Source organism: Pelobates fuscus, chromosome 4 (genome assembly GCF_036172605.1).
Source record: "Pelobates fuscus isolate aPelFus1 chromosome 4, aPelFus1.pri, whole genome shotgun sequence".
NCBI lineage: Eukaryota > Metazoa > Chordata > Amphibia > Anura > Pelobatidae > Pelobates > Pelobates fuscus.
The window spans coordinates 96925530-96937617 of NC_086320.1; the positions used below are offsets into that span (position 1 = coordinate 96925530).

The following is a 12088-nucleotide window of genomic DNA, read 5'->3' on the forward strand; positions in this document are numbered from 1 at the left end:
CCCACTTGTACCACAGCAACACGCACGTCAGCCGTGTCATCACATGTTCACATGCTGGATGGGAACTGGCAATATCCAATAGCGGCGCGGCTATGCCTCTGACCTATCAGATGACTTGACCACATCTAGCCCCGCCCACGTCCCCCGCCGCCGACGTCACCGCCAGGACCATCCTCGCTCTGCGATTGGCCGGACGGGCGGCTGGTCACGCTGCTGCTCTGTTTACATGCTCTCAGCTGTTCAGCCCCCCTCCTCCCACAATCCTCCGCACAGATCAAAACAAATAACCCCGACCGGAGGACGGAGGCCTCCATCTCGCCTCCTCGGCTACCTGCTGCCCCCCCTTCCCCCCTTTCCTGTACAGCCGCCTGTCCAGTGGCAGAATACAGGCAGTGCCCACTGTCCCGCTGCCTGGCCTCTTACGGTGAGTTGCTGGGGTGGCAGCTGGTCTTCAAGTGGCGACGTTTTCCCTTGTGTCGCGCTGGAGTTAGTTAAAGGGGGTCTTCCCTTGTCACTCGGGCCGACCTGAGCAGCTCGATCCCCACTCTGATTAACCGGCCCGATCATGGCCTGCCTCAGTCCTGTTTGTGAGTGCCATCACTGCCATGGCTAATGCCCACCCTCAGTAAATGCCACGCATGTAGTCCTTTGTTTCTCGCTTGTGCTCTGTACATGCCGTGTTTCATGCCTTCCTTCTGTGAGTGCCGAATTGCTACCGACTGTAATGATCTTGTATAATGTTAGTCTTGGTAAATGGGCTTGCAATTTACTTGTGGATTTGTTTATTTATTTTTTTTTTTGTTTTAGCTAGTACATTCTTGAATTTGATGTTTAAAAAAAAAAAATCAGGTGTGCTAGGAGGTAGTATTTACAAATATTTTGACAAATGTGTCTCTGGATATGGGAAAAGTGTCTACATAGATCCTTAGCCTATTACAAAAAGTTTTTTTATTAATAGGAATAATGTTTCTTAAAGGGACAGCTTGGAGCAGCTTAGGACCTTCATCTAAATGAAGCTGACATGGCGCTAGGAGGGCCCACTCTTACCTCAAGGGCTTAATCCATAAGCCTAAAATTGTCTCCAGCGCCGATCTTGAAGTGCGGAGTGTCACTGATTGAGAGCTGTTACTCTCTTACTCCCCGTTCCCAAAACTGGCTTGGAAAAGGTACATTTCTTTCCATGGATCCTGCCTGATGAAGATATGATAAGTAACACACCAAGCATGCTACAGTGTTGATGGTGCGTGGTGTCCACTTGCCATGCTACCTCAGTGCTGCTGGCCAATTCCAGTGATAATCCAATCACCTACTTGCCACTGGAGACCTGATGTGCATAACATATCCAGGCTTCCTCAAAGAAAAGCATTGTATGCAATGCTTTCCTATTTGATTCAGAGTGACATGACCGTGTTTTACTCTGTCGGGCAGCAAAAGTGCCTCTAACGGCTGTCTTGAAGAGAGCCACTATGGGTGGATTTGACCCTGCAATGTAAACATTGTGGTTTATAAAAAAAAAAACTGTTTACATGCAGGGTTAAAAGGACAGGGTCCCTGCACCCAGACCAATTCATTGCGATAAAGTGGTTTGGGTGACTTTAGTTTCTCTTTAATGTCTACAAACCACATTTTTAAACCATTTTGACAAATCTATAGATTATAATGTAATCTGCTTTAAAACAATATGTTTACTCTCTCACCTGTCTATTCTTTCATAGCATATAGTTCCCGATGCTAGCAGTATAGGTCTGTGGTGAGGAGTGAATTCCTCATCACATATATTCTCATAGCAAGTGACCAATGTTACTCCATTTTTCCTGTCTGTAAAGCCAGCAAGTCTACGTTCTTTGCTTGAGGAATGTGTACCTATGCAGGGCCAATTGCTGTGCAGAGAGAGGGATTTGGAGTGGTCTTCCGGCAATAGCAGCACTTTTGAGGTAGGGGCAGTAGTAAAGTAAGTGTATGATCACTCCCAAAGGAATCCCATTTTTTACTTTAACCCCTTAAGGACCAAACTTCTGGAATAAAAGGGAATCATGACATGTCACACGTCATGTGTCCTTAAGGGGTTAAAGAACATTCAAACAATAAAAATATATTTTATTTTGTTTAGTGTTTATTTGAAATTTTAGGCCCCTTATCAAACAAAAGGCTATCATTAAACTCACTGGTAATCTAGCACTGGGCAATCTCCTTCATGCAGTAACTCCTCTTGTGAGATCATGTGAGATCAAATCCAGTGCTTATAGAAAAACATTAGATATACAGTGCATAAATAATTTTGCTACATTCCGCCATTAGGATGCATCTCACACATAAGCACTGAATCCGGTGCTTCTCTATGAGAAGCGTTAACAGTGTTAGGCAACGCCCAAACATGAATATTTTAATTATTTGAAAGTCTTCAATGAAAAAGCACTGCTATAAAGAGCTGTTGTCGGGAACACCGTTTAGTGGACGGGGCCCAAGATGCAGATAAATGCTGAAGACAATGAACCAAGTTTACAGTACCAAAGGATCAGGCGAAGAGAATAGTTGGGGAAGCCAAAGGTCAGGACAGGTGGCACAGGTTCAGAAGTGATGATACAGGCAAGGGTAAAAATCAGGATACAACACTAAAGTCTCTGAAGGTCTTAACACAATCAGGTGCACAGTACAACTGAGCTAAGAGTGAAGGGTGGGTGGTGTTGTTAATTGAGGTTCCACCCTGGTCTCCACTTCCTGTACATTTAAAAGGCTTTGTGTCGGTGCGCGGACCCTTTGATTCTTCTGAAGTTCTACTTTCTGTGTGGTCGCACGTGAAAGCAGCGGTGTTCTCACAAACAAACTTCTGTTCTTGCTGTGTTTGGGAGCCTGCGTCCGTATGAACGGAGTTCTGTCTGCAGTATAGGTGAGTAGCGTTCGCATGAACAGCGGTGGCGTTCGTATGCATGGAGTTCTTCCTTCTTCATCGGGTAAGTGGCGTTTGTGTGAACAGAGGTGCTGTTCATATGAATGTGAGCGGTCGGCGTGGGTGATTGAACCGACCGTGCAGCCCGGCGGGTTGCGCTCCGACACAGCGTCCTCATGGAGTGAAAGAGAAACGCAGCGTGGGAGCAAAGTCCTGATAGCTGTGTTCAGGTACAGGAGATCTCCTTGAGCCATAATAGGGGTAAAGAGAACATTTTTATTTTGTTTCTGGAAGTGTCACTTTACGGGAACTCTATAAAGTTAGGAATGCAAACATGTATTCCTAACACTATAGCTACTTGTTCAACATTTAGGTACCTGCCCCTCCCACCCTCATTAAGGGTTTGAAAAGGGGAGCTTTACTTGCCTTTTCTCCTCATTATTCTGGTCTTGCTGTGGCTGTCCAAGCTTCAATGACTGAATACTAAATCTTGATGATCTAAGCCAATCCAAAGCTTTCCCATGTGCAGCAAAACACCCCTCTGCGCCCATCTGCATTTCTTCATCAATGAATCTCTATGGGGAGCGTTCAGTGTCTTCATGCAGAGCTGAAATAGGAAGCACCTCTAGTGACCATCTGAATGACTGCCACTAGAGGTCTTACTAGGCAGCAATGTAAACACTGCCTTTTATCTTAAAATAAGAAAAATATAAGGCCGGTAAATAAGAAGGTTTGATAAAGACCCTGAAGGGTTGAAACGATGTAGATTTGTGTTTGATGCTTTGAATACACTATTGAAAATCCAAGTGAGTGCTCCTGTCTTAACCTTCATATATCGTGTAGTGGCCTGTTTCAGCAGGATAGTGCACACTGCAAAAAAAATTGTTCATGGATGTTTTGAGGAGTTAAAGGTGTTGCCTTTGGCTCAAAAAATTCAAATCTCAGTCCGATTGAGCATCTGTGGGATGTACTGAACCAAGAAATCTGATCCATGGAGGCCCCACCTCACATCTTGCAGGACTTAAAGGATCTGCTTTTAATGTCTTCATTCCAGATACCACAGGACACCTTTGGAGGTCTTGTGGCATCGATGCCATGACGCATCAGAGCTGTTTGGCAACATGAGGGGGACTTGCACGATATTAGGTACTTGATTTTAAAGGGACACTATAGTCACCTGAACAACTTCATTTTAATGAGGTTGTTCAGGTGAGAACTATAGCTCCCTGCAGCCTCTCTCATGTAAACACTGTATTTTCTAAGAAAATACAGTGTTTACATTGAAAGCTAGGAACACCTCCAGTTGCAGTCACTCAGAGTGAACCAGAGGGACTTCGGAGTTGATGGAGGCATAATATGACTCCATCCACTCAGATCTGCTGTCAGCAGAGCACAGGGCAGCACTGTGCACAGCATCCTTTGATTCAGTATCTCCTCCCTCTGCATGCAGACACTGAACTTTCCTCATAGAGATTCATTGATTCAATTAATCTCTATGAGGAGATGCTGATTGGCCAGGGCTGTGTTTGAATCATGCTGGCTCTGCCCCGATCTGCCTCTTTGTTAGTCTCAGCCAATCCTATGGGGAAGCATTGTGATTGGCTCAGGCTACCACTTCTGATGACGTCAAAAAACTGTTCTACTACAATACTTAGCAGATATTGGCAATGTAATGGCAACAAATAAAGTGTCAAATTGCTCTTTGGTAAATAGCCTGAGATTTCTACTTTATATAAATATATAGTTTTGGGTGGCTATTTTGTTTTCTGTGATGGTTATTAACCCCTTAACGACGTCCACGTCATCCTCTTTACTTTCCTGCTCACTACTGATCCCACGCTGGCGATTGTGATAGGGGGACTTTCCTGACATGCCAGGGAGTACCCCTGCTGCCGATCCGGCCCTCATGGGCCATGTGATCGTGAGGTCCTTGCGAGAACCTCACTGTCTCATGGATGGAATAGTGGTCCATAGCAGTGCCAGCAGAGGGAGTGCCTGGAATGACGGGTAGTCCCCCTACTGCCTGAAAAAAAGTTTTAAAACCGTTTAAAATTAAATAATATATACTTAGAATATATGTATATGTATGTATGTGTAATTTCGTTCTAACTGTATTTTGTGAGATATATATTAGATTTGATAACCCAGCCAGAAAGTTCAGATAATTTAATTTGCTAGCACTATATTTAGCCCTGGAACTTTACAAGACTCTGTTTTACTCGGGAGACTTCGATGAAGACAAATATTAGTGTTTCAAAACAGTAAAATGTATTATAACGATATCAGTGAAAGTGAAGTTTTTTTGCATTTTTCACACACAAACGGCACTTACACTGACGATATTGTTGTGACACTAATATTTGTGTTCAGTGAAGTCTCCTGAGTATAACAGTACCCCTCGTGTACAGGTTTTTGGTGTTTTCAAAAGTTAGTCGAATATAAAGCTTGTGTTTCATTTTTTTCACATTGAAATTCGCCAGATTGGTTACATTGCCTTTGAGACCGTGTGGTAGCCCAAGAATGCGAATTTCTCCCATGATGGCATACCATTTTCAAAAGTAGACAACCCAAGGTATTGCTAATGGGGTATGTCCAGTCTTTTTTAGCAGCCACTTAGTCACAAACACTGGCCAAAATTAGCGTGCAAATTTAGTTTATTTTTTTGCATTTTTCACACACAAACAAATATTAACGCTAACTTTGGCCAGTGTTTGTGACTAAGTGGCTACTGAAAAATGTAACATGCTATATTTGACCCTGTAACTTCCCAAAACACTATAAAACCTGTACATAGGGGGTACTGTTTTACACGTGAGACATTGCTATATACAAATATGTGTATTTTATTGCAGTAAAAGCAAACCGTATTATGACATTCACAGTGAAAATGTCATGCAGAACTAAAAAGAATAACACAATTTAATTTCTGACTTTTTTTTTATATTTTATTAATATTAAATTATGTTCCATAGCTAAATATTTGATGATTTGATGTTAAATGAAAGCCCTATTTCTTCTGAATAAAATGATATATAATAAGTGTGGATGCACTTAATATGAAAGCGGTGCATTATGGTTGAACAGACATATAGTCAAATTCCAAGTTTTGTTTACGTTTTCTTTGGATCAAAACATGTACATTTGGCTCAGTCCTTAACCCCTTAAGGACCAAACTTCTGGAATAAAAGGGAATCATGACATGTCACACATGTCATGTGTCCTTAAGGGGTTAAACTTTGAAGACAGACATACCAAGTTCCAAAATCGTTCCACATTGAAATTATATTTTACTCCTTGTATTTTGTTGCTTTTACATACCAAAAATAAAATGCAATCCTAGGCATATGATGTACTCTGTAAGCTAGGACAAATTTATTTATTTTGAAATATTTTTTCTAAGCTGCACTAAAGGCACACATTGCCAAGACTTTGCCTATTGTTTTGTATTTTTTTTTTTTTTTTTAATAAGTATTTATCTGTATAAATGTCACATCAAATTTTAAAGCTTGTTTTTGTCCTTAGGTATTTAGTATGTGTTGATGCAATAAATGAGAGCTGGAATTTGCTGTTGAACACACTTGCAGGAAACATCTGTTGTCCTTAAAGGGACACTTTAGTCAACAAACAACGGTAGCTTAATTAAGCAGTTTTGGTATGTAGATTATGCTCCTGCAGGCTCACTGCTCTATTCCATGCCATTTAGGAGTTAAACCACTTTGTTTAAACAACCTCCCTGAAGGTTCAGTAAGATGTAACTTAATATAAGATGGTTTTATCTCCTGCTCGGTAAATTGAACTTAAATCACAAATAGGAGGCTCCTGCAGCGTCTAACAAGCTATTAACAGAGCAGGAGATAAGACATTCTAAATTAAGCAGCATGTGCAATAAAGGAAGTGCAAACATTAGATCACTCTTCACAGGAAGTGTTTATGAAGGCTGTGTAAGACACATGTAGGGTGGTGTGTCTAGGACTGCACAAACAGAAACAAAAGTAATTTAACTCCTAAATGGCAGAGAATTCAGCAATGCGACTGCAGGGACATGATCTATATACCAAAACTGCTTCACTAAGCTAAAGTTGTTTTGGTGATTATAGTATCTTTTTGTACAAAACAAACTGAAGCATGTCCTTAACCTGTTACCAGATACTACAGGAGTAAATATGCAAATACACTTAAGGCATTTTCACACAGATTTCTTTATTTAAAATCACACTTTTAATAGGAAAACAAGTCTTTTTAGGTTTGGCACCATAAAGGAGAGAAAACAAAGATGGCATTTACCAGGGGTAGGCAAACGTTTAGCAATACCAGAAGAAGACTTGGAATTCCGCTGAAGTACTCGTCCTATATATTTGTTTTATGACTAAAGTGTGTGTTGCCATATTTTGATTGTGTTTTATATATGGGTGCGGTTGCTGCTTTGAAGTATGTATGTGGGCTGTGTGAGTTATTGTGTATGTGCATGAGCAGGGGTGTTACTAGAAACTCCACCACAAAATAAACATTGCTTTGCTACCACTATTTTTGCCTGGGTTTTACACATTAAATGTTATGGCATATCTATATATATAATTTAGTTAAGGAACATAAATGCTAACTTGAGTTAAATCTGCGACCTTGGTAGTTTCACCACTCTGCATTATTTATTTATAAAATATTTTACCAGGAAAGATGCATTGAGATTTCTCTCGTTTTCAAGTATGTCCTGGGTATTACTGCATTAGCAGTTTGTATTATTGTGTTTTGGGCAGTGTATGTTTGTTTGGGGCTGTGTGTGTTGTTAGCATGTCGTGTGTGTGTGTGTGTGTGTGTGTGTGTGTGTGTGTGTGTAGGGGGATGCTTATATGGTTGTGTGTTCGTGGGTAGTGTTGGAGCAGTAGTGTCGGTGGTGGTGGGGGGGGGGGGGGGGAGGAAGAATGCCCATAAAGCTGAGTTTGTGCGTGTTTGGATGTGGGCTGTTTGTAGCATTTGTGTGTAGGGGTTGCTTCATATAGGGCTGTGTGTATGTCTCATGTGTGCTCACCAACAGACACATGCATACATAGACACCAAGGCACACTGGCAGGCATACTCAACCCAAAACAAACTACTAGGCACACCTACAGTTAAATACTTTAACACACTAATAGACACTCACAATACTACATACATCCAAATCACATTGCTAAATACACATAATGTTCCACACACGTTCACAATACAGCTGTTTTAGCCACCAACCTTGTTTTAATTACCATTTGCAGAAGGAAGACTTTCCTGGGAACTGGGCTATCCCTCACTGTGCACCCCAAGCATAGTTAGTGGTGATCACTCAGTCGACATTAGCAGGAAGTTAAAACAATATCAAGCAAACTGGTTAAAAAAAAAAAAAAAGAGCTGCAAAATGCCACCCCCCAGTTGTCTTACTGGGACCTGGCTATGGCTATGAATGAGATGGGCTATTTCACACCTTGCGTGTCATGAGTTGCCGGCACCTGGCATAGACCATAGTGTGCTCCCTTGACAAAGGCTCTTCAGCTGAAACGTTGTTTTTTTTTTTTTTGATTGACTCTGTTCCTGCTTCTCACTTATCTTGGTATGTTTTTTTGCATTTTTTTATATGTTTGGGGTTTGTTCATACTTAATACTATAGTGGTCTGTTTGCATGATATCTCTTTCATTTATATACCACGCATTGCGTGTTCATATGTGTCTTTATACATATGCTTTTTTGGTAAATGCTTTATTATAGCATGACTTTGTATTTCTGTGGATAATATTTAAAGAGACAGACCTAGAGTATATACCCATGTAAATAAAGTTTTTTTCATATTTATAAAGATTTTTGGTGTGCTCCTTACTCTATTCATAGACCATAGTGTATAACATTAACACCGTATTCCCTCCCTTACAAAATTATCAAGAAGGCAAATCACATGCTCTTCAGCAATGAGATCTCCTCTAGAAGTTTCCCATCATGATGCACTATAAACATTCTGTCACAAAGACCTCTTCAGACAATAAAAAGCATAAACAAATAAAATGTGTGATAAGAGCCTTGTATTAGTGCTCTGTGTGTGGTCCGCCATTTATTGAGCTGGCTAAGGTGTTGTGGCAGATGTCATGTATATACTTTTTTTTTTTGACTGGCCTGCCCATCTTCGTCCCACTTGACTGATTGTCTGAGATGGTGTGAACTATGAGCTAGGGTCTGGTATAACTTCTTGCCTTCCATTTAATTAACTGAACTGTAAGATGTTGCTCCCTTGTATTCCAAGACCATGAATTTTTATGCATCCTTGGATATTCCACTTGATGAAGTTTATATCAATAATTCTCTCTCTATCTGCAGTGTAATGCTATATGCATGTATACTGTATTGGTTTGTAAAATAAAGTAGAAAGAGAGACATAATGCAGTTTACTAAATTATTTCGCAGTTCATGCTATAGAGTGGAAAAAAAGTTGTCATAACTATTTATATACTGGAAACCATGAAACTTGCTGCATTCCATTGTAATTAAGCAGTTTGGCAAAACTAACATACATACATATTATGGATCTCTCTTGAACAGATTTTCCACCCAGTATCTATACGTGATACTCTCCCGTGTTAGCTAGGATTAAATTTATTTCACCACAAGAAATAAGCTGTTAAAAGTACCCAAAGTGAAAATTCTTTGTGCACTGTACTGTAAGGAAGACCCTTTGGTGGGAGTTTCTCTGATGGTGGAGCATTAGGATTGAACTACAGTTCGTTTAGGGCATGGGTCGTCAACCTGGTCCCTACCGCCCACTAGTGGGCGTTTTAGGATTTCAGGTGGGCGGTAGGGATTTCCAGGTTTTGACGACCTGACGACTGGGCGGGCGGGTGCGAGCCGGCGGTACCCCTGCGACTGGGTACCGCCGTGACAATTTGCGGCCCCGGCCCGCGCGGCAAACCGCCGAGGCCGCATATGGAGGGGTCCATCGGGTGGCCCATGCTGTCAGGGCCACCCGATGGATGTGGATTGTGAGGGGGCCCGGTCAGCGCTGGGCGCTTTAACAGCGCGACCGGGCCCCCTGTGATAACATCGCAGAGCTGGGAGGAAGTGACTGCACGTCACTCCTCCCAGCTATCAGCCCGCGCGGGAGGAAGACCAGGGAGTCAGAGTGGGAACTCTGACTCCCACCCACCTGAGCCACCACTGGACCCCAGGGAAAGTCACCCTCCTGAATCTAAAAGGTAGGAAACAGGAGGGTTACTTAAATATGTGTGTGTGTGTGTGTCTTTGTATGTATTGTGTGTGTGTCTTTGTATGTATTGTGTGTGTGTGTGTGTGTGTCTTTGTATGTATGTCGTGTGTGTGTGTGTCTTTGTATGTATGTCGTGTGTGTGTGTGTCTTTGTATGTATGTCGTGTGTGTGTGTGTGTCTTTGTATGTATGTCGTGTGTGTGTCTGTGTCTTGTACGTGTGTCTGTCTGTTATAGTGGACTATATAGTAAGTGGGCTACCTAGCTCAGCCTTCCTACTGGGCATTGCTACAAGGAAGGTTAAAAAATAGAAAAAAGGGGGAAAAAAAAGGTGGGGAGGGGAATTGAGGAGGGAGAGGAGATGAGCTGGCGCACAAATGAGAAATCATATTATGCGCAAACAGAGAAGTCATCTGAATATCACTGAAAGAGACCTTCGTTTGTTCCTTACGAAAATCGAACCAGATATCAAATATTTAGTCTCGCAGCATCAACCTCAAGGATCTCATTAATCACTAGTAAAGGTAATTTCAATTTACTTTATTGTTTTCTCATTAAACTTTATAAAGTTAAAAACCTTATAAACCTGCATTAAGTAGAAATAAAAAGATAAATGTACGTACATTTATTTTTTGTAAAACACCCTCCTTTCTAAAAAATATTCCGCATTTGCGCGAAAACTGGTGGGCGGTAAGGACATTTTTTCAACCAAAAAGATGCATTAGTGGGCGGTAGGTAAAAAAAGGTTTAGGGATTGGAAATATGACGGCAGTATATAATTATTATTGGTGTAAGTAATGCCTACCTCCAATATTCTGTAGACTGCGAAGCCTGGCTTAGACTAGTGTAATTTCTAACTGTAGACACTCACCAATCCAGTCCTAATCGCATATATTGTAAGTATTAATGTAGTGAAATAGTATGTTTTACTTTATCAAATGATAATCCTTTATAGAGTACTGGTAAGGAGCCCTAACATGTGATTTAGACCAAGCATCAACATTCTACATTTTTAGAATGGGCAAGAATTTTTATTTTTTTTATTTTTTTTGGTGCTGCAACATCACAAAAACCATAAAAGGGTGAACATGAATGTTATTGCTGTACTGTGGAGATATAGCTAATTACAATGTAGGTGTTATTACATCTTTTTTACAGAACAGACTGCACGTACTTATGAAAAAATTAATGCCACAAACAAAAATTTGTTAAAAAAAAAAAATGGGTCGAAAGGCACCAAAGATTTGTTGGTGTGTCTTTTATGAGATAGTTTAATTTTATAAGTACGTAGTTAAAATGCCCCAAAATAAGTAGCCTCCAAATAGCCTTCCTGGCTATTTATCAAAGCAATAGATCCTGCACAAACCTGTAGGTGGATCTCAAAAGGAGGACTTATGTAATTGAATCCTCAAGTGAACCACAGTTTAAATATCTATGAATTCATGGTCTAGTTGGGGATTTGTTTGTGGAGTGTTTCCTTTGGGGATTTAACTACAGATTTCTGTATTTTTAATTTCTCCTTAAGGAGTGTCTGAGTGTCTGCATTTGCGATGCTACCAGCACTTTACATTCCAAATCCAAGGAGTTGTGCAGGATACTTATTTGATGCATTATCAATGCGATAGCCTTGCCTGGTCACTTTACAAATTAGATTGCCTATCTAATCATGGCAGCATCACTTATGGGTAGCTCCGCCCTCAGACCAGTTTGGTCTAGTGTATCAACATACAAAAAACGGCGCAAATATTTTACTATACTATTTTTTTATGTGATGGTGTTTGTGTGTATCTGACACACACACACACACAGGCATGTAGTGGCACACATATATACACCTTGACACACAGTGTGTATCTATGTTTGTATGTGTCAGTGTGTATGAATTTGACACACAGATGCATATACATACGCACATAGTAGCACACAGATCCACACACCTTGACAGTGTGTATCTGTGTCAAGTTGTGTTTGTATGTGCTGGTGTGT

The 12088-nt window shown here is 41.0% G+C and overlaps 1 protein-coding gene across 1 annotated transcript in view; it reads left to right on the forward strand.

Moving 5' to 3' along the window:
• The first annotated feature begins 230 nt into the window (after positions 1-230).
• The window catches only part of PCMTD1 (protein-L-isoaspartate (D-aspartate) O-methyltransferase domain containing 1), a 54660-nt gene continuing 42802 nt past the window's right edge, over positions 231-12088 (forward strand). The window contains exon 1 of the mRNA XM_063451398.1: positions 231-424. The gene's annotated coding sequence lies outside the window, so the exon portion shown is untranslated. The remainder of the gene's footprint in view (positions 425-12088) is intronic.